This window comes from Lathyrus oleraceus, chromosome 5, assembly GCF_024323335.1.
Source record: "Lathyrus oleraceus cultivar Zhongwan6 chromosome 5, CAAS_Psat_ZW6_1.0, whole genome shotgun sequence".
NCBI lineage: Eukaryota > Viridiplantae > Streptophyta > Magnoliopsida > Fabales > Fabaceae > Lathyrus > Lathyrus oleraceus.
Window position 1 is genome coordinate 300,361,340 of NC_066583.1, and position 21,785 is coordinate 300,383,124.

Below are 21,785 nucleotides of genomic sequence, written 5' to 3' on the forward strand. Positions count from 1 at the left end.
GTGTAGATAGTATTGTATGTTTTGTGTTGAACATTCTGTTGAGAGTTGTAAATAAATTTTGAAGGTCGTAAATATTAGTGGTTCATGTGTTTTGAGAAAGAAGGTGAACAAGATTTGTGTTCTCGAAAAAAATCGTTATTGCATTGTTGTTGTTATTTGTTTTAATTAGTTTCAACAACTTTTTTTATAAATATAATGGTGGACACAATATAATAATAACTAACCACTAATGGGCAAGTCATACAGGTATTAGGTGTTTCCCACAAGGTCATGAGTTCAATCTTTGGTACCAACATTTCCTTGTTTTTCTTGTTTTTTTAATACTTACCATTTTTTTGTAAATTTATATTATATATCCATGGGTTCATTGAGATTATGACTAATCACCCATGATCCAATGGTAGAGGTGTCCGGTTCTTCCAACTAGGACATGAGTTTGACCCATGGGTTCATTGAGTTTATGACTAATCACCCATGATCCAATGGTAGAGGTGTCCGGTTCTTCCAACTAGGACATGAGTTTGACCCTTGTACACTCACTTTTTACTTTTTTTTAATTATTATTACCATTTTGTTTATTATTTTTCACCATTTTTATGTTTGTCTTGAGTTCTCTACTGAGATACTAGGAGCAGGATTGTGAAATCTTGTCAGGCCCATTAATAAAAAAAACTTAGGTTTAGTCCTCTTCGTTGCAAAAAATCTAAAAACATCTCTTTTCTTTTGATCATATTATTATTTCCCTCATAATAACTTGAGAAGCCTAATATTTCTAAGCTAACACTGATGCGCATAATTAACATAATGGTTCTCGTTGAGTACAACGGACGTGAAAGGTGCTAATACCTTCCTCTTGCGTAATCGACTCTCGAATCCTGATTTGGTTGCGAAGACCATAATCATTGTCGTTCTTTCTTGGGTTTTATCGATATTTCCTCTTTCCTTTTTAGGAATAAAATAAAGTTCGATTGCGACTCTATTCAATCCATCATGCGAGCGTGCGATTGCGCTTCACTAAGTCATGTTCTCACTTTTTCGAGGTGCGACAGTAATAAAAAAGTTTTAAAAAATAAAATAAAAGGTCCTAAAATGAAAATGTTGAGATTCAAAGGTGTGTCCCTTGAATACTTTTCCCCTCGGTTGTCAGCTCAACCGAGGGAATATATGGTATCTTTCAATAAAATTAAAATGTGATGCGTCTATGGTTCATACCTTATTTTTTTTTGTTGGCTGAGGTGAATGCTTTGTCATATAACTTATTATTTACAATAGTGCAAAAAGAAATATTTAAATGGATTAGAACACAACCAAACACCTTCTTACAAGGAAAATATTGCACAAGAGATAATACACTCTTGAACAATTTACAAATTTACCTCATACCCGAAACAATGATCCTCACAAGGCTTAGACTCACTCTCAAAGCACTAAAGCAAAACTAAAGTGAGAAATGAGAGATTTGTAAAAAAGCAAGAGTGAGAAAGAATGATCTAATACCATTTTCTAGATGATTTAAAATGATAGAGAAGCACTTTATCTCTAGGAAAAAATGTGGTGTAAATTAGAAAATAATCCATGGGTTAATTAAGCCTCAAAATTGAGTATGTTAAGTGCATAATCGGTTATGGATCCCTAAAATTGAATGTTTTGATTTTAGATGTTGTCAATCTTTAAGAGACTTCTCCAATCGATTTTAGGCATTAAAAAGTGACATAATCGATTATGCCGAAGACTTAATCAATGATCCCTTTCTAATATATGATTTTAATTGATCAGATAGTTCCTTAATACTTTGGCTAGGCTTTTAAAACATTTTTAGGTGATTTTTTAAAATCAAGAGAGGTTTTTCAAATGGTTTTAACTGTTTGCATGGTTTGCCTTAGTAAAATCGAGAGTCCGTCCTATACCTTTACATACACTGATCACTCGACATAGACATGCCAACTTTTACACTTCATTTCTTTCACAAATCTGAAGCTTATAGTTCCTTTCCACTTTATCTTTGACTTTAGGGCTTATCTTGAAACTTGAATCTTCTTCTGATGAGGCTTGAGATGACTCTTTAGGATAAACTCCATCATCAGGAAAAATGCTTAATTAGAGATCTTCGCTGACTTCATTGAACTTCGTTTGACATAAGATGTTGTCTCCACTAATAGCCGTTGATTTATTAATCTCAAATCACTTGATCACCACAAGTTGATCAACATTAATTGATCTATACAACTAAACATCCAATGATCACCATAACTTGATCTTCACAATTTTATATTAAAGCTAATCCATTTGATAACTACATCATATGATCTTCACGATTCATTTGATCAACATATCTTGATCAATACATCTTAAGATTTAAGCATCAAGCACCATCACTTGGTCAACACATAAAGTACAATCACTTGATCAACATTCCAAACACCATCACTTGAGCACCGTATCAAGAATCATCACTTGATTAATCTTCAAGTTCCATCACTTGAATCAATATATCAAGAACCATCACTTGATTAATATATCAAGCATCATCACTTGGTTAATCTTTAAGCACCATCACTTCAATCAACATGTCCTTGTTCAGCAAGAATCACTACTACAAATAATACATTTCATGACGATGATTTCACCTCACGTATTGAAAAACCAAAGTATAATTCATGGATGCACCTTGTTTTTTTTATATAAAAAAAGATATACAATATATTTGTATTCAGTGTACATCTTTTGAATCCCATCAGCCTTAATTTATGTTTTATCTCAATAAAGTGGCACATTCTTGAATACTTTATTTTTAATTTAAAAGTACGCTACTTTTCACCTCGATTTTCTTTCAAATCGAGGTAAATATGCTTGAATATTTTATTTTTAATTTAAAAGTATGCTACTTTTCACTTTAGTTTTCTTTCCAACAGAGGTGAGTTCAGTTTGTATAATATATATAGTTTTAGCTTGTAGCATTCAGTTTCATTTGTCTTAACGACACAAATAGAACCCTAACGAGGAGCCCTAAACAATGAGAGCTATAAACATATATCATCTTCAATACGAAGATGTTATGTATTTAGTGATCTCGTTTCTTCTTCAGAGATCCAAATCATTTTCTTTTACTTCTTTTTCATAGGTCTAGTACGTCAAACATCACTACTAATATTGTTGTCATATTCTTCTTCTTCTTGTTGTTGTTGTTATTGTTGTTGTTGTTGTTGTTGTGGTGATGGTGGTGTTGAGATCCAAAACCATGGAGTTTTCGTTGTTGCTTATGTTGTTGTTTTTGTCGATGTCGTTGTTCTTGTTTTTGAGACCCTAAACCCTAGAGGTTGTTTATTGATGTTGTTATTATTGATATCGTTGTTGTTTATTGATGTTGTTGTTCTTGATATTGTGTTTGATGTTGTTGTTTTTTTCTTATTGTTTTTCTTGTTGATATTGACATTGAGATTATGTTTTTTGTGATTCTTTGTGCAACTCTCATCTTGTTCTGTCTAGTTGAGCTTATTATATATAATGTCGATTGTTTGTTTCACTAACCCCTCTTTGAACAAAACATAGTAAATTGATTTAGGAAATACTCATATGCAGAATTATGTTGTATCTGAAACTTATTACATTGATTAATGACTTCCAGCATTTTGCAACTCATCATTCATCCCACATTGTTTTATTGTTAAAATATCTCCAATACTTATAGTTTTCGTTCAACTTTCTTCCATATTTGTTCATTTTTCAAAACATCAAATTTTATGCTTTCAAGAATGAATTAGTAGAAAAAGCAACTGTTGAATAAAGAACTTGAAACATTGGAAAGATTTTAACCATAAAGCAGCGTGAGAAGAATGATGAGTTGCAAGATGCTTTAAAATCATAATCAATGTAAGTTGTTCTTCAAATATAACATAGTTGTTCATATAATTATTTTCCTAATCAATTTTGAGAAGTTATATGTTCAGTATAGGTTTTAGTGAAATAAAAACCCACATTAGATTTAATAGAATCAAAAATTGTTTAACCCCTCGATATTACTAGATAGCCGAGGTGAATATATGGTATATTCGTCGGTGAAATTACAAAACCGAGGTGAAAAGGTGTTTTCGTCATTTTAGAATACCAAAAAGGTCTCCCTGGGTATAGAACCCATGACCTTATCACATACCTATAGTTTTTTTTAAACTGAGAGGTAAAGTGTACACTTTTCATAATATCCTTCGTTACATTGCCTCGGTAGCCGAGGTTACATCTCTTTAGTGTGCGACATTAAAGGCGTTATTTCTAGTAGAGAATGGTGAATACTTATCTTAAGACTGTTGTCAACAGCCAAAGAAAATCAATATATAGTTATAGTCTTTATACCTGCAAGCACATCGATCTACATTCTCCCTATTTTTTATGATGACAACACATCTCACAGGGAGGTGGACAAACAAAGAAATAAGAGTGATAAATCTTGGAGTGGTTAAACACCCCCGAACAAATATAAAGAGTATACCCTACTTCCTATGAGAGTTTAATTCTCCCTCTTTGAAGTTAGGTAGATAGATTTAGTTTCTAGTATATGCTAATCACTAAGTTTGGGATTGCTCTTGGGAGTTAGCAACATTTAAGTTTGGGGTTATGGGTACTAGAGAAATTGGTCAAATAAAAAGAAAAAGGAAAAGAAAGAGAAGAATAAAATGCCAAAAACATGACATTTTCAAAAAGAAAAGAAGAGAAAGAAGAAAGAAAAGAATAGGACCAAAAATAAGAAACTCTTTAGTACCAAAGATTAAATAAAGAGTGACATTTGAAAGAAAAAAGATAACAGAAGGACAAAGAGGTACCTAACTCTAAGGTTTAAGCCTATCATCCCAAAATTATCCTACCCTGATATAAACCACATTAAAAGCTTAAGAGTCTTGAAATGTGTGTGTTTAAATATGATCTGACTGATTTTGCAGATAACTTACAAATTCATTTATTTTCTACTCTTGTATGTTGATTGGGTGAACACCCTTGCAATTGAGTGCACAATGGTAAGTTGAGAGATATGTTGAGTATTGGTGATGGAAGAACTAGTCTGAATTAATTGGAATAAAGTAAGGAACATATGTCTCAATCACAAAACGTAAATTAACATTCAATTGGTAATGGTTGTGATTTATTTCTGACAAAGTTCCAGTGTGCAGACAAGTTACTTAAGGACAAGCAATAGAACAAGTTTGGGGTTGTGATGACATGCTCTCATTGAAAATTGATGATAGTGAAATTCTAGTTAATAAACTTTCGATGTCACACGGGTTGTTATGACATTCAATTCTGCGCAGACAAGAATTATGCAGAACTTAAAAAGTAAGTGCAGTAAATAACACAAGGAATTGTTTACCCAGTTCGGTCCAACATGACCTACGTCTGGGGGCTACCAAGCCAGGGAGGAAATCCACTATTAGTAGTATTAATTCAGACCTTAAACCAACTGTTTAACCCTATCACTTAATACCTACCCAATGCAATTTCAATCTTACACTAAGATCAGAGTTCCTACTCACTCCCCCTCAATCACCTCAATGATTACAACCTTTAATTAAGATTAAAGACAATTTTGAAGTCACACTTCAAACAACTCTTGATTGTGCTTAACGGCTTTAATCAAGATACACGACACTCACGCTTAAAAGCTTAGAGTGACACAACACTTACAACTCAATGAACACCCTATACCAATGCAATCATCTCAGTGATAATAGCTTGGCTTACAAGATATGTCTAATACAAGACACACAAAAATACAACAGTGAAGTATAATGGACAAATAAAATCTTCACGCCTAAACCCCTAGTTTTGAAAGAAGGATTGCCATCCTTTTATATTGCAGCACTTGGGCCTTGTACTTGTATTTCCTGAATTTAAGGTCACGCGAGTTCCCCTAAATTCCACATCTAGGTTACTAACAAATAGGCTATTTGTTAGGTTCATTAAATGCAGCTTAGTTGTTGGTTTCCTGGATTTTAGCTCAGTTGTTGACTTCCTGAAGAATAGCCTGAGAAAAATGCTGGAACAGAAAAACTAAACAACCTACAATTTAGCATATGTTGTCTGGAGTGAATGTCACAACATTTAGTTTGACATCCAAAGCATAGACCATATGCTAAGTCCGTTATCTTCCTGAAAACAGACTGTACAAATTTGTTGTACTGTACAGAACCAATATGTCCATACTTCAGTATCAGCGTACATTAATAAATGTCAAAACATCCAATTTGACATTTACACATAGAGCCTTACATCAGGTTTGTTATCCTCTTGATAAGCAGACTGGGCTGCATACTGAAATGTAGCAGAAAACCAATCTGCCTATTGATCAGTATATGTTGTCAATGATGAATGTCATAACATCCAGTTTGACATTCAGACAGTAGGCCTTATGCCAGGTCTGTTATTTCCTTGATAAACAGACTGAAAATAAATATTGAGTTATAGCAGAACACCAATTGTTCTATTCCTCAGTATCTGCTGACAGGGATGAATGTCATAACATCCAGTTTGACATTCAATAAATCCTGTATTAGCTAAACCTGCAGTATACTACTCAAGTATGTCATGACATCAGCCAAGACATCAGAGTACAGCTAGATATTCTAACATACAATGCAGTCAAACAAACATCTCCACAGCATGTCATGACATCAGTCAAGACATTAGAATCCAGCTAGTGTTTTACCATACAATGCAGCCAATTAAACATCTACAAACTCCCCCTTTGGCAAATTTTTGGCTAAAACACTTTGGTCTCACAACAGAGTCCATAGCAGCGGAAATCACACATTTAGCAGGAAATTAACCTAGCTAATACACTCAGAGTAGCAGCACACTCACACAGATGGAAGTTAAATAAAACTTCACATAGCAGCACTCATACAGAAGTTAAATAAAAACTTCTAATTGCAGCACACATGCAGAAGTTAAATAAAAACTTCTAATTGCAGCACACATAAACACACTCACACTCATAGAAGTGGAACATCAGCTGCAGCACAATCTCTGGAGTAAAGGATCTTGAATTTCTGTCTTGAATATCTGTTTAACAAAACAATCTGTTGTCCTGGGGCATCACAGGTGTTACTCCCCCTTTTTGTCAAAAATGTTGCCAAAGCAACACTTTAAATTATAGACCAACATAACATAAACAGAATTACACATACAAATGACAGAATTACAGACTTGATTTTACTTCACAGTTTCAATCAAGAATACCCCCTCTTGATCTTGCGTTACAGCTTTGATCAAGACATCACCCACTTGATCTTGCTTCACAGCTTTGACCAAGTAGTTACACATTCTTGCTCTACAACAGGTACACCCATATCAGATGCCATGACTTTGAGTCTGACATCTTGAACCACTCATGCATGAGCACTTTCTTGAAGTCCAGCGGGCACATAGGCCGGCCTATGTTAGGATATCCCCTTAATATCTTGTTACTACACTTGCAGTAAGTAACATAGCTGTGAACGGTTGTCCAGTCATAGCACACTTTCAATTGTTTAATAGGTTGAGATATTAAACAATACATCCCAAACATCATTGGTTGCTATAAGTCCTCAGAGAGGCATATTCCCAGTTTGCCCCTTAAATTTTCAAACTGAGTAGCATCCAGAGCCTTTGTAAATATGTCAGCCAGTTGTAGTTCAGTGGCTACATGTTCCAAGGTAATCACTTTGTCTTCCACCAGATCTCTGATGAAGTGATGTGTAATGTCAATATGTTTGGTCCTGCTGTGTTGGATGGGGTTCTTGGAAATATTGATGGCACTGAGATTATCACAGAACAATGTCATGACATTTTGAGAGACATTGTACTCAGTAAGCATCTGTTTCATCCACACCAGTTGGGAACAACTGCTTCCAGCCGCTATGTATTCAGCCTCTGCAGTGGACAGAGATACACAGTTCTGCTTCTTGCTGAACCATGATATGAGATTGTTTCCCAAGAAGAAACATCCTCCTGATGTGCTTTTTTTGTCATCAGCACTCCCAGCCCAACCAGAATCACAATGCCCAGATAGGACATGCTCAGAGCCATGAGAGTATAGCATACCATAGTCACAAGTCCCATTGATATACTTGAGAATCCTCTTGACTTGATTCAAGTGGCTCACTTTGGGCTCTGCTTGGTATCTAGCACACACTCCAACTGCATAGGAAATATCAGGTCTACTTGCAGTTAGATATAGTAGACTGCCTATCATGCTTCTATACAAGCATTGATCAACACTGGGACCTCCATCATCTTTGGTTAACTTTAAATGCGTAAGTGCAGGAGTTCTTTTGTGCCTAGCATTATCCATACCAAACTTTTTAACTATGTTTTTGGCATATTTGCTTTGGGAGAGAAACATAGAATCCTCCATTTGGTTAACTTGCATTCCAAGAAAATAAGTCAGTTCCCCAACCAGACTCATTTCAAACTTAGATTGCATCTGGTGAACAAAATGTTTCACCATTTGCTCTGACATTCCACCAAAGATAATGCCATCCACATAAATTTGGGCAATCATGATCTTGCCATCTGTATCCTTCACAAACAAGGTCTTATCTATCCCACCCTTTCTGTACCCATGAGAGGTCAGAAATTCAGTCAACCTTTCATACCAAGCTCTAGGTGCTTATTTTAACCCATACAAGGCTTTCCTCAACTTGTACACATGTTTAGGTTGGTTAGGATCACAGAACCCTTTAGGTTGTTCCACATAGACTTCTTCATTTAAGTAGCCATTTAAAATGCACTCTTCACATCCATTTGGAACAATTTGAACTTCAGAATGCAGGCCACACCTAACAGCAATCTGATTGACTCAAGTCTAGCAACAGGTGCAAACGTCTCATCAAAATCAACCCCTTCAACTTGAGTATATCCTTGAGCCACTAGTCTTGCTTTATTCCTAGTGATTACTCCTTTCTCATCAGACTTGTTCTTGTAAATCCACTTGGTACCAATGATGTTAGTCCCTTCAGGTCGTGGAACTAGCTCCCATACTTCATTCCTTTTAAACTGCTCCAGTTCATCTTGCATGGCATTGATCCAATATTCATCAGTCAGGGCTTCTTTCACATTTCTTGGTTCAACCTTAGATACAAAGCAGGAATTTGAGCTGATTTCCCTTGACCTGGTAGTCACACCACTATTGGGATCCCCTATGATAAGATCCTTAGGGTGGTCTTTCTGAATTCGGATAGATGGCATTTTGGTGGGTGCATCTACCTCACATTCAGGAGGAGTCTCCTGTACTTCTTCAGACTTGACTGGTATGTTTGTTGAAGTATCAAGGAATGTTCCAACATCCTCTATGACATCGATTCCTTCCTCTTTATCATCCACAATGACATTTATGGATTCCATCAGGACATTGGTCCTGTAGTTGAACACTCTGTAAGCTCTGCTGTTAGTTGAGTATCCTAGGAATATACCCTCATCACTTTTGGGATCCATTTTCCTTCTCTGTTCACGATCTGTGAGAATGTAACATTTACTTCCAAAGATATGAAAGTACTTCAAAGTGGGCTTTCTGCCTTTCCATATTTCATACAGAGTGGAGGAGGTTCCTTTTCTCAAGGTAACTCTATTGTGAACATAGCAAGCTGTATTCATCGCTTCGGCCCAAAAGTGCATAGGAAGCTTCTTTGCATGAATCATTGCCCTGGCAGATTCTTGAATAGCTCTATTTTTTCTTTCAACTATTCCATTTTGCTAAGGAGTTATAGGAGAGGAAAACTCATGACTTATCCCTTCAGACGAGCAAAACTCATCAAACCTGGAATTCTTAAACTCCGTCCCATGGTCACTCCTAATTCGGACAACACAACTGTCCTTTTCCCTTTGAAGTCTGATGCACAGTTATTTGAAGACATCAAATGCATCTGACTTTTCTCTGATGAAGCTTATCCAAGTGTATCTGGAATGGTCATCAACAACCACATAGGCATACCTCTTTCCACCCAAACTCTCAACCTGCATAGGTCCCATTAAGTCCATGTGCAGAAGTTCTAGAGTTTTGGAGGTTGTAGGATGTCCCAGCTTAGGGTGTGACATCTTGGTTTGCTTGCCGACCTGGCATTCTCCACAGACTCTTCCTTCATCAATAAGCAGCTTTGGGATTCCTCTGACTGCTTCCTTAGATATGATCTTCTTCATTCCCCGTAAGTGGAGATGACCAAGACGTCTATGCCACAGCTTCACCTCCTGTTCTTCCTTGGCTGAGGAGAAAATTATGGAAAAGTTTGAGACTTTAGGTTCCCACAGATAGCAGTTATCTTTGGATCTGGATCCTCTCATAACTTCCTGATTGTCTCCATTTGTCACAATACATAGCTCCTTAGTAAACTGAACATAGAACCCTTAATCACACAGCTGGCTTATGCTGATGAGGTTAGCAGTTAGCCCTTTTACTAACAGCACATTATTCAGTTCTGGAACTCCGGAGCAGTCCAACTTACCCACACCTTTTATTTTTCCTTTAGCACCATCACCAAAGGTCACATAAATGGTAGTGTGAGGTTGTATATCCACCAATAAATTCTCTATACCAGTCATATGTCTTGAGCAGCCACTGTCAAAGTACCAGTCTTCTCTGATAGATGCCCTTAGAGCTGTGTGAGCTAACCTAGCATACCATTTTCGTTTCTTGATGGTGGCAGTATGCCTGTATGCCTTATGCTTAGGTCTGACATGAGGGGCTTGGTTAGGATAACCATGCAGCCTGTAGCAGAAGACTTTTATATGGCCAAACCTACCACAGTGATGACATCTCCATCGCTGAAATTTCTTCTTTTGATGGTTACTCATCCTGGTTCCCTGATGTTGAGACATTGGGTGTGACATCCGCTTGAATTTCTGAACTTTAGCCTTTGAGCGTTTGAGTTCAGCTGAGGATTTTTTCACATAGCCTAAACCAGACATGGTTCCAGACTTCTGTCCCACCTTTAGGATCTCTTCCAAGGAATTTGTTCCTTTATTTAGCATTCTGATGGATTTCGTCATTTGATCCAGCTTGGAGGTCAGCAAGGTTATCTCACCAGTTAGACCATCTATGACTGTCAGATGCTTCTGTTTCTCATCCTCCAGCTCCTTGATGAGCTTCTTCTGCTTTTCTCCTTGTACTCGCACTTCTGCACTGGTGACACATAGCTCCTTATATGATGCAGCAAGTTCATCAAAGGTCAATTCATCTGCACTTGAGTCATCATCAGTGGCACAAACACTAGTTAGTGCAGTGACATGTTTAGCAGATTCTCCTTCAGATTCACTCTCAGAATCTCCCTCAGACCATGTGACAGATAGCCCCTTCTTTTGCATCTTGAGGTAAGTAGGACATTCAGCTCTAATGTGTCCATAACCTTCACATCCATGACACTGGATTCCCTTGCCTTGGTTGAACTTTTCTTCAGAAGTTGATCTTTTCTTGATGATAGACGAGATGTTCTTGACATTTTGTCTACTTTTTTTATCAATCTTCTTCACGAACTTGTTGAACTGTCTCCCAAGCATGGCTATGGCTTCTGATATGCTTTCATCACCTCCAGTATATCCTGCTTCTGACTCATCTTCAGTATTTGATACAAAAGCTACGCTTTTGTTCTTCTTTTCAACATTCTCACACAAGCCCATTTCAAAGGTTTGGAGAGAACCAATGAGCTCATCCACCTTCATATTGCTGATATCTTGAGCCTCTTCTATGGCTGTGACCTTCATAGCAAATCTCTTAGGTAAAGACCTGAGAATCTTTCTTACAAGTTTCTCTTCAGCCATTTTCTCACCTAAGCCACCAGAGGTGTTTGCAATTTCAAGAATATTCATATGAAAGTCATGAATAGTCTCACCCTCTTTCATCCTCAGATTTTCAAACTTGGTGGTCAGCATCTGAAGTTTAGACATCTTCACCTTGGAGGTACCTTCATGAGTTATCTTGAGGGTATCCCACACTTCCTTGGCCAGCTCACAGTGGTGTACCAGTCTGAAGATGTTCTTGCTTATTCCATTGAACAATGCATTCAAGGCCTTAGAATTTCCAAGGGCTAATGCCTCTTGCTCCTTGTCCCACTCTTCTTCAGGAATTTGCATACTGACTTCATCGTTACCTGTCTTCGTTGGATGTTCCCATCCTTTGTTGACAGCTCTCCAGACTTTGCTATCTAGAGACCTTAAGAAGGCTATCATACGAGGCTTCCAGTCATCATAGTTAGAACCATCCAGCATGGGTGGTCTATTTGAGTGTCCTATATCCTTGTCCATGGTACTAGAAAGTAACTTCCCTAGATCTCACCCAGAAATTAACAGGCAGGGTGCCTGCTCTGATGCCAATTGAAATTCTAGTTAACAGACTTTCGATGTCACACGGGTTATTATGACATCCAATTCTGCGCAGACAAGAATTATGCAGAACTTAAAAAGTAAGTGCAGTAAATAACACAAGGAATTGTTTACCCAGTTCGGTCCAACATGACCTACGTCTGGGGGCTACCAAGCCAGGGAGGAAATCCACTATTAGTAGTATTAATTCAGACCTTAAACCAACTGTTTAACCCTATCACTTAATACCTACCCAATGCAATTTCAATCTTACACTAAGATCAGAGTTCCTACTCACTCCCCCTCAATCACCTCAATGATTACAACCTTTAATTAAGATTAAAGACAATTTTGAAGTCACACTTCAAACAACTCTTGATTGTGCTTAACGACTTTAATCAAGATACACGGCACTCACGCTTAAAAGCTTAGAGTGACACAACACTTACAACTCAATGAACATCCTATACCAATGCAATCATCTCAGTGATAATAGCTTGGCTTACAAGATATGTCTAATACAAGACACACAAAAATACAACAGTGAAGTATAATGGACAAATAAAATCTTCACGCCTAAACCCCTAGTTTTGAAAGAAGGATTGCCATCCTTTTATATTGCAGCACTTGGGCCTTGTACTTGTATTTCCTGAATTTAAGGTCACGCGAGTTCCCCTAAATTCCACATCTAGGTTACTAACAAATAGGCTATTTGTTAGGTTCATTAAATGCAGCTTAGTTGTTGGTTTCCTGGATTTTAGCTCAGTTGTTGACTTCCTGAAGAATAGCCTGAGAAAAATGCTGGAACAGAAAAACTAAACAACCTACAATTTAGCATATGTTGTCTGGAGTGAATGTCACAACATTTAGTTTGACATCCAAAGCATAGACCATATGCTAAGTCCGTTATCTTCCTGAAAACAGACTGTACAAATTTGTTGTACTGTATAGAACCAATATGTCCATACTTCAGTATCAGCGTACATTAATAAATGTCAAAACATCCAATTTGACATTTACACATAGAGCCTTACATCAGGTTTGTTATCCTCTTGATAAGCAGACTGGGCTGCATACTGAAATGTAGCAGAAAACCAATCTGCCTATTGATCAGTATATGTTGTCAATGATGAATGTCATAACATCCAGTTTGACATTCAGACAGTAGGCCTTATGCCAGGTCTGTTATTTCCTTGATAAACAGACTGAAAATAAATATTGAGTTATAGCAGAACACCAATTGTTCTATTCCTCAGTATCTGCTGACAGGGATGAATGTCATAACATCCAGTTTGACATTCAATAAATCCTGTATTAGCTAAACCTGCAGTATACTACTCAAGTATGTCATGACATCAGCCAAGACATCAGAGTACAGCTAGATATTCTAACATACAATGCAGTCAAACAAACATCTCCACAGCATGTCATGACATCAGTCAAGACATTAGAATCCAGCTAGTGTTTTACCATACAATGCAGCCAATTAAACATCTACAAACTCCCCCTTTGGCAAATTTTTGGCTAAAACACTTTGGTCTCACAACAGAGTCCATAGCAGCGGAAATCACACATTTAGCAGGAAATTAACCTAGCTAATACACTCAGAGTAGCAGCACACTCACACAGATGGAAGTTAAATAAAACTTCACATAGCAGCACTCATACAGAAGTTAAATAAAAACTTCTAATTGCAGCACACATACAGAAGTTAAATAAAAACTTCTAATTGCAGCACACATAAACACACTCACACTCATAGAAGTGGAACATCAGCTGCAGCACAATCTCTGGAGTAAAGGATCTTGAATTTCTGTCTTGAATATCTGTTTAACAAAACAATCTGTTGTCCTGGGGCATCACAGGTGTTACTCCCCCTTTTTGTCAAAAATGTTGCCAAAGCAACACTTTAAATTATAGACCAACATAACATAAACAGAATTACACATACAAATGACAGAATTACAGACTTGATTTTACTTCACAGTTTCAATCAAGAATACCCCCTCTTGATCTTGCGTTACAGCTTTGATCAAGACATCACCCACTTGATCTTGCTTCACAGCTTTGACCAAGTAGTTACACATTCTTGCTCTACAACAGGTACACCCATATCAGATGCCATGACTTTGAGTCTGACATCTTGAACCACTCATGCATGAGCACTTTCTTGAAGTCCAGCGGGCACATAGGCCGGCCTATGTTAGGATATCCCCTTAATATCTTGTTACTACACTTGCAGTAAGTAACATAGCTGTGAACGGTTGTCCAGTCATAGCACACTTTCAATTGTTTAATAGGTTGAGATATTAAACAATACATCCCAAACATCATTGGTTGCTATAAGTCCTCAGAGAGGCATATTCCCAGTTTGCCCCTTAAATTTTCAAACTGAGTAGCATCCAGAGCCTTTGTAAATATGTCAGCCAGTTGTAGTTCAGTGGCTACATGTTCCAAGGTAATCACTTTGTCTTCCACCAGATCTCTGATGAAGTGATGTGTAATGTCAATATGTTTGGTCCTGCTGTGTTGGATGGGGTTCTTGGAAATATTGATGGCACTGAGATTATCACAGAACAATGTCATGACATTTTGAGAGACATTGTACTCAGTAAGCATCTGTTTCATCCACACCAGTTGGGAACAACTGCTTCCAGCCGCTATGTATTCAGCCTCTGCAGTGGACAGAGATACACAGTTCTGCTTCTTGCTGAACCATGATATGAGATTGTTTCCCAAGAAGAAACATCCTCCTGATGTGCTTTTTTTGTCATCAGCACTCCCAGCCCAACCAGAATCACAATGCCCAGATAGGACATGCTCAGAGCCATGAGAGTATAGCATACCATAGTCACAAGTCCCATTGATATACTTGAGAATCCTCTTGACTTGATTCAAGTGGCTCACTTTGGGCTCTGCTTGGTATCTAGCACACACTCCAACTGCATAGGAAATATCAGGTCTACTTGCAGTTAGATATAGTAGACTGCCTATCATGCTTCTATACAAGCATTGATCAACACTGGGACCTCCATCATCTTTGGTTAACTTTAAATGCGTAAGTGCAGGAGTTCTTTTGTGCCTAGCATTATCCATACCAAACTTTTTAACTATGTTTTTGGCATATTTGCTTTGGGAGAGAAACATAGAATCCTCCATTTGGTTAACTTGCATTCCAAGAAAATAAGTCAGTTCCCCAACCAGACTCATTTCAAACTTAGATTGCATCTGGTGAACAAAATGTTTCACCATTTGCTCTGACATTCCACCAAAGATAATGCCATCCACATAAATTTGGGCAATCATGATCTTGCCATCTGTATCCTTCACAAACAAGGTCTTATCTATCCCACCCTTTCTGTACCCATGAGAGGTCAGAAATTCAGTCAACCTTTCATACCAAGCTCTAGGTGCTTATTTTAACCCATACAAGGCTTTCCTCAACTTGTACACATGTTTAGGTTGGTTAGGATCACAGAACCCTTTAGGTTGTTCCACATAGACTTCTTCATTTAAGTAGCCATTTAAAATGCACTCTTCACATCCATTTGGAACAATTTGAACTTCAGAATGCAGGCCACACCTAACAGCAATCTGATTGACTCAAGTCTAGCAACAGGTGCAAACGTCTCATCAAAATCAACCCCTTCAACTTGAGTATATCCTTGAGCCACTAGTCTTGCTTTATTCCTAGTGATTACTCCTTTCTCATCAGACTTGTTCTTGTAAATCCACTTGGTACCAATGATGTTAGTCCCTTCAGGTCGTGGAACTAGCTCCCATACTTCATTCCTTTTAAACTGCTCCAGTTCATCTTGCATGGCATTGATCCAATATTCATCAGTCAGGGCTTCTTTCACATTTCTTGGTTCAACCTTAGATACAAAGCAGGAATTTGAGCTGATTTCCCTTGACCTGGTAGTCACACCACTATTGGGATCCCCTATGATAAGATCCTTAGGGTGGTCTTTCTGAATTCGGATAGATGGCATTTTGGTGGGTGCATCTACCTCACATTCAGGAGGAGTCTCCTGTACTTCTTCAGACTTGACTGGTATGTTTGTTGAAGTATCAAGGAATGTTCCAACATCCTCTATGACATCGATTCCTTCCTCTTTATCATCCACAATGACATTTATGGATTCCATCAGGACATTGGTCCTGTAGTTGAACACTCTGTAAGCTCTGCTGTTAGTTGAGTATCCTAGGAATATACCCTCATCACTTTTGGGATCCATTTTCCTTCTCTGTTCACGATCTGTGAGAATGTAACATTTACTTCCAAAGATATGAAAGTACTTCAAAGTGGGCTTTCTGCCTTTCCATATTTCATACAGAGTGGAGGAGGTTCCTTTTCTCAAGGTAACTCTATTGTGAACATAGCAAGCTGTATTCATCGCTTCGGCCCAAAAGTGCATAGGAAGCTTCTTTGCATGAATCATTGCCCTGGCAGATTCTTGAATAGCTCTATTTTTTCTTTCAACTATTCCATTTTGCTAAGGAGTTATAGGAGAGGAAAACTCATGACTTATCCCTTCAGACGAGCAAAACTCATCAAACCTGGAATTCTTAAACTCCGTCCCATGGTCACTCCTAATTCGGACAACACAACTGTCCTTTTCCCTTTGAAGTCTGATGCACAGTTATTTGAAGACATCAAATGCATCTGACTTTTCTCTGATGAAGCTTATCCAAGTGTATCTGGAATGGTCATCAACAACCACATAGGCATACCTCTTTCCACCCAAACTCTCAACCTGCATAGGTCCCATTAAGTCCATGTGCAGAAGTTCTAGAGTTTTGGAGGTTGTAGGATGTCCCAGCTTAGGGTGTGACATCTTGGTTTGCTTGCCGACCTGGCATTCTCCACAGACTCTTCCTTCATCAATAAGCAGCTTTGGGATTCCTCTGACTGCTTCCTTAGATATGATCTTCTTCATTCCCCGTAAGTGGAGATGACCAAGACGTCTATGCCACAGCTTCACCTCCTGTTCTTCCTTGGCTGAGGAGAAAATTATGGAAAAGTTTGAGACTTTAGGTTCCCACAGATAGCAGTTATCTTTGGATCTGGATCCTCTCATAACTTCCTGATTGTCTCCATTTGTCACAATACATAGCTCCTTAGTAAACTGAACATAGAACCCTTAATCACACAGCTGGCTTATGCTGATGAGGTTAGCAGTTAGCCCTTTTACTAACAGCACATTATTCAGTTCTGGAACTCCGGAGCAGTCCAACTTACCCACACCTTTTATTTTTCCTTTAGCACCATCACCAAAGGTCACATAAATGGTAGTGTGAGGTTGTATATCCACCAATAAATTCTCTATACCAGTCATATGTCTTGAGCAGCCACTGTCAAAGTACCAGTCTTCTCTGATAGATGCCCTTAGAGCTGTGTGAGCTAACCTAGCATACCATTTTCGTTTCTTGATGGTGGCAGTATGCCTGTATGCCTTATGCTTAGGTCTGACATGAGGGGCTTGGTTAGGATAACCATGCAGCCTATAGCAGAAGACTTTTATATGGCCAAACCTACCACAGTGATGACATCTCCATCGCTGAAATTTCTTCTTTTGATGGTTACTCATCCTGGTTCCCTGATGTTGAGACATTGGGTGTGACATCCGCTTGAATTTCTGAACTTTAGCCTTTGAGCGTTTGAGTTCAGCTGAGGATTTTTTCACATAGCCTAAACCAGACATGGTTCCAGACTTCTGTCCCACCTTTAGGATCTCTTCCAAGGAATTTGTTCCTTTATTTAGCATTCTGATGGATTTCGTCATTTGATCCAGCTTGGAGGTCAGCAAGGTTATCTCACCAGTTAGACCATCTATGACTGTCAGATGCTTCTGTTTCTCATCCTCCAGCTCCTTGATGAGCTTCTTCTGCTTTTCTCCTTGTACTCGCACTTCTGCACTGGTGACACATAGCTCCTTATATGATGCAGCAAGTTCATCAAAGGTCAATTCATCTGCACTTGAGTCATCATCAGTGGCACAAACACTAGTTAGTGCAGTGACATGTTTAGCAGATTCTCCTTCAGATTCACTCTCAGAATCTCCCTCAGACCATGTGACAGATAGCCCCTTCTTTTGCATCTTGAGGTAAGTAGGACATTCAGCTCTAATGTGTCCATAACCTTCACATCCATGACACTGGATTCCCTTGCCTTGGTTGAACTTTTCTTCAGAAGTTGATCTTTTCTTGATGATAGACGAGATGTTCTTGACATTTTGTCTACTTTTTTTATCAATCTTCTTCACGAACTTGTTGAACTGTCTCCCAAGCATGGCTATGGCTTCTGATATGCTTTCATCACCTCCAGTATATCCTGCTTCTGACTCATCTTCAGTATTTGATACAAAAGCTACGCTTTTGTTCTTCTTTTCAACATTCTCACACAAGCCCATTTCAAAGGTTTGGAGAGAACCAATGAGCTCATCCACCTTCATATTGCTGATATCTTGAGCCTCTTCTATGGCTGTGACCTTCATAGCAAATCTCTTAGGTAAAGACCTGAGAATCTTTCTTACAAGTTTCTCTTCAGCCATTTTCTCACCTAAGCCACCAGAGGTGTTTGCAATTTCAAGAATATTCATATGAAAGTCATGAATAGTCTCACCCTCTTTCATCCTCAGATTTTCAAACTTGGTGGTCAGCATCTGAAGTTTAGACATCTTCACCTTGGAGGTACCTTCATGAGTTATCTTGAGGGTATCCCACACTTCCTTGGCCAGCTCACAGTGGTGTACCAGTCTGAAGATGTTCTTGCTTATTCCATTGAACAATGCATTCAAGGCCTTAGAATTTCCAAGGGCTAATGCCTCTTGCTCCTTGTCCCACTCTTCTTCAGGAATTTGCATACTGACTTCATCGTTACCTGTCTTCGTTGGATGTTCCCATCCTTTGTTGACAGCTCTCCAGACTTTGCTATCTAGAGACCTTAAGAAGGCTATCATACGAGGCTTCCAGTCATCATAGTTAGAACCATCCAGCATGGGTGGTCTATTTGAGTGTCCTATATCCTTGTCCATGGTACTAGAAAGTAACTTCCCTAGATCTCACCCAGAAATTAACAGGCAGGGTGCCTGCTCTGATGCCAATTGAAATTCTAGTTAACAGACTTTCGATGTCACACGGGTTATTATGACATCCAATTCTGCGCAGACAAGAATTATGCAGAACTTAAAAAGTAAGTGCAGTAAATAACACAAGGAATTGTTTACCCAGTTCGGTCCAACATGACCTACGTCTGGGGGCTACCAAGCCAGGGAGGAAATCCACTATTAGTAGTATTAATTCAGACCTTAAACCAACTGTTTAACCCTATCACTTAATACCTACCCAATGCAATTTCAATCTTACACTAAGATCAGAGTTCCTACTCACTCCCCCTCAATCACCTCAATGATTACAACCTTTAATTAAGATTAAAGACAATTTTGAAGTCACACTTCAAACAACTCTTGATTGTGCTTAATGACTTTAATCAAGATACACGGCACTCACGCTTAAAAGCTTAGAGTGACACAACACTTACAACTCAATGAACACCCTATACCAATGCAATCATCTCAGTGATAATAGCTTGGCTTACAAGATATGTCTAATACAAGACACACAAAAATACAACAGTGAAGTATAATGGACAAATAAAATCTTCACGCCTAAACCCCTAGTTTTGAAAGAAGGATTGCCATCCTTTTATATTGCAGCACTTGGGCCTTGTACTTGTATTTCCTGAATTTAAGGTCACGCGAGTTCCCCTAAATTCCACATCTAGGTTACTAACAAATAGGCTATTTGTTAGGTTCATTAAATGCAGCTTAGTTGTTGGTTTCCTGGATTTTAGCTCAGTTGTTGACTTCCTGAAGAATAGCCTGAGAAAAATGCTGGAACAGAAAAACTAAACAACCTACAATTTAGCATATGTTGTCTGGAGTGAATGTCACAACATTTAGTTTGACATCCAAAGCATAGACCATATGCTAAGTCCGTTATCTTCCTGAAAATAGACTGTACAAATTTGTTGTACTGTACAGAACCAATATGTCCATACTTCAGTATCAGCGTACATTAATAAATGTCAAAACATCCAATTTGACATTTACACATAGAGCCTTACATCAAGTTTGTTATCCTCTTGATAAGCAGACTGGGCTGCATACTGAAATGTAGCAGAAAACCAATCTGCCTATTGATCAGTATATGCTGTCAATGATGAATGTCATAACATCCAGTTTGACATTCAGACAGTAGGCCTTATGCCAGGTCTGTTATTTCCTTGATAAACAGACTGAAAATAAATATTGAGTTATAGCAGAACACCAATTGTTCTATTCCTCAGTATCTGCTGACAGGGATGAATGTCATAACATCCAGTTTGACATTCAATAAATCCTGTATTAGCTAAACCTGCAGTATACTACTCAAGTATGTCATGACATCAGCCAAGACATCAGAGTACAGCTAGATATTCTAACATACAATGCAGTCAAACAAACATCTCCACAGCATGTCATGACATCAGTCAAGACATTAGAATCCAGCTAGTGTTTTACCATACAATGCAGCCAATTAAACATCTACAGATAGTGTGTCATTGGATGAATTTGGTCGAAGAGATTGATCAAAACAATTTAAAGAGGAGAAAAAATGAAGAAGAAAGACCAAAGAATGAGGAAAAAATAGCTAAGTGTAAAGAAATTGGACTTAATGAAAAATCAGGTGAAAAAGGAAGCAAAAGCATGCAACCACTTGAATAATCACGTGTAGCATCGCACATGCGATAGAGATATAAATGTTGCATTATTCACGCTATGGTCCATTTATTTGGGATTTTCTAACGTGTTCTGATCCATTCTGAAGGCTTTTTAAGAGGATTTTTTGCTCTTTTTCAAGGGTTGCGAATTTTGGTATAACAAGTATGATTTTTATAGCATCAAAGGTGATTTTGAGAGTATTTGAAGCCATTGGAGGCCAGTCATTAAATGGATCTCAGATCCAATTCTTCTTAATTGTTTTTGGTATTGTATTTTGAATTATGAGTAGCTTAACTCCACTAGGTTATGTTGTGTTTGATGAACCTGTTATGTTAATTTGACTTGGCATGAATACTTTGATATATAATTCTATTCAATTACTTCTTGTTCATAATGTTTTTATGTGAGATACTCTTTTAATCTGATTTTAGGCACATAGGGAATACTGGTCATTAGTCTATGTGTTGGACCTAGGGCAATTGTCATGCTTACGCTGGTTGACTAGAGATAGAAAATCCTGAGTATTGGATATTGAATTAACGCTATGTTGCATAGCTTAATCCTGCTCACACTAGTGTGACCAGGGATAGGAAACTTCGAGTAATGATTAGTGAGCTATATCGCAAGAGATTGGTTATGGCAATTTTGTTAATTCGTTGTAGTATTATAGTGACAAGATTATTCATGTAAGGCATCGAACATCAA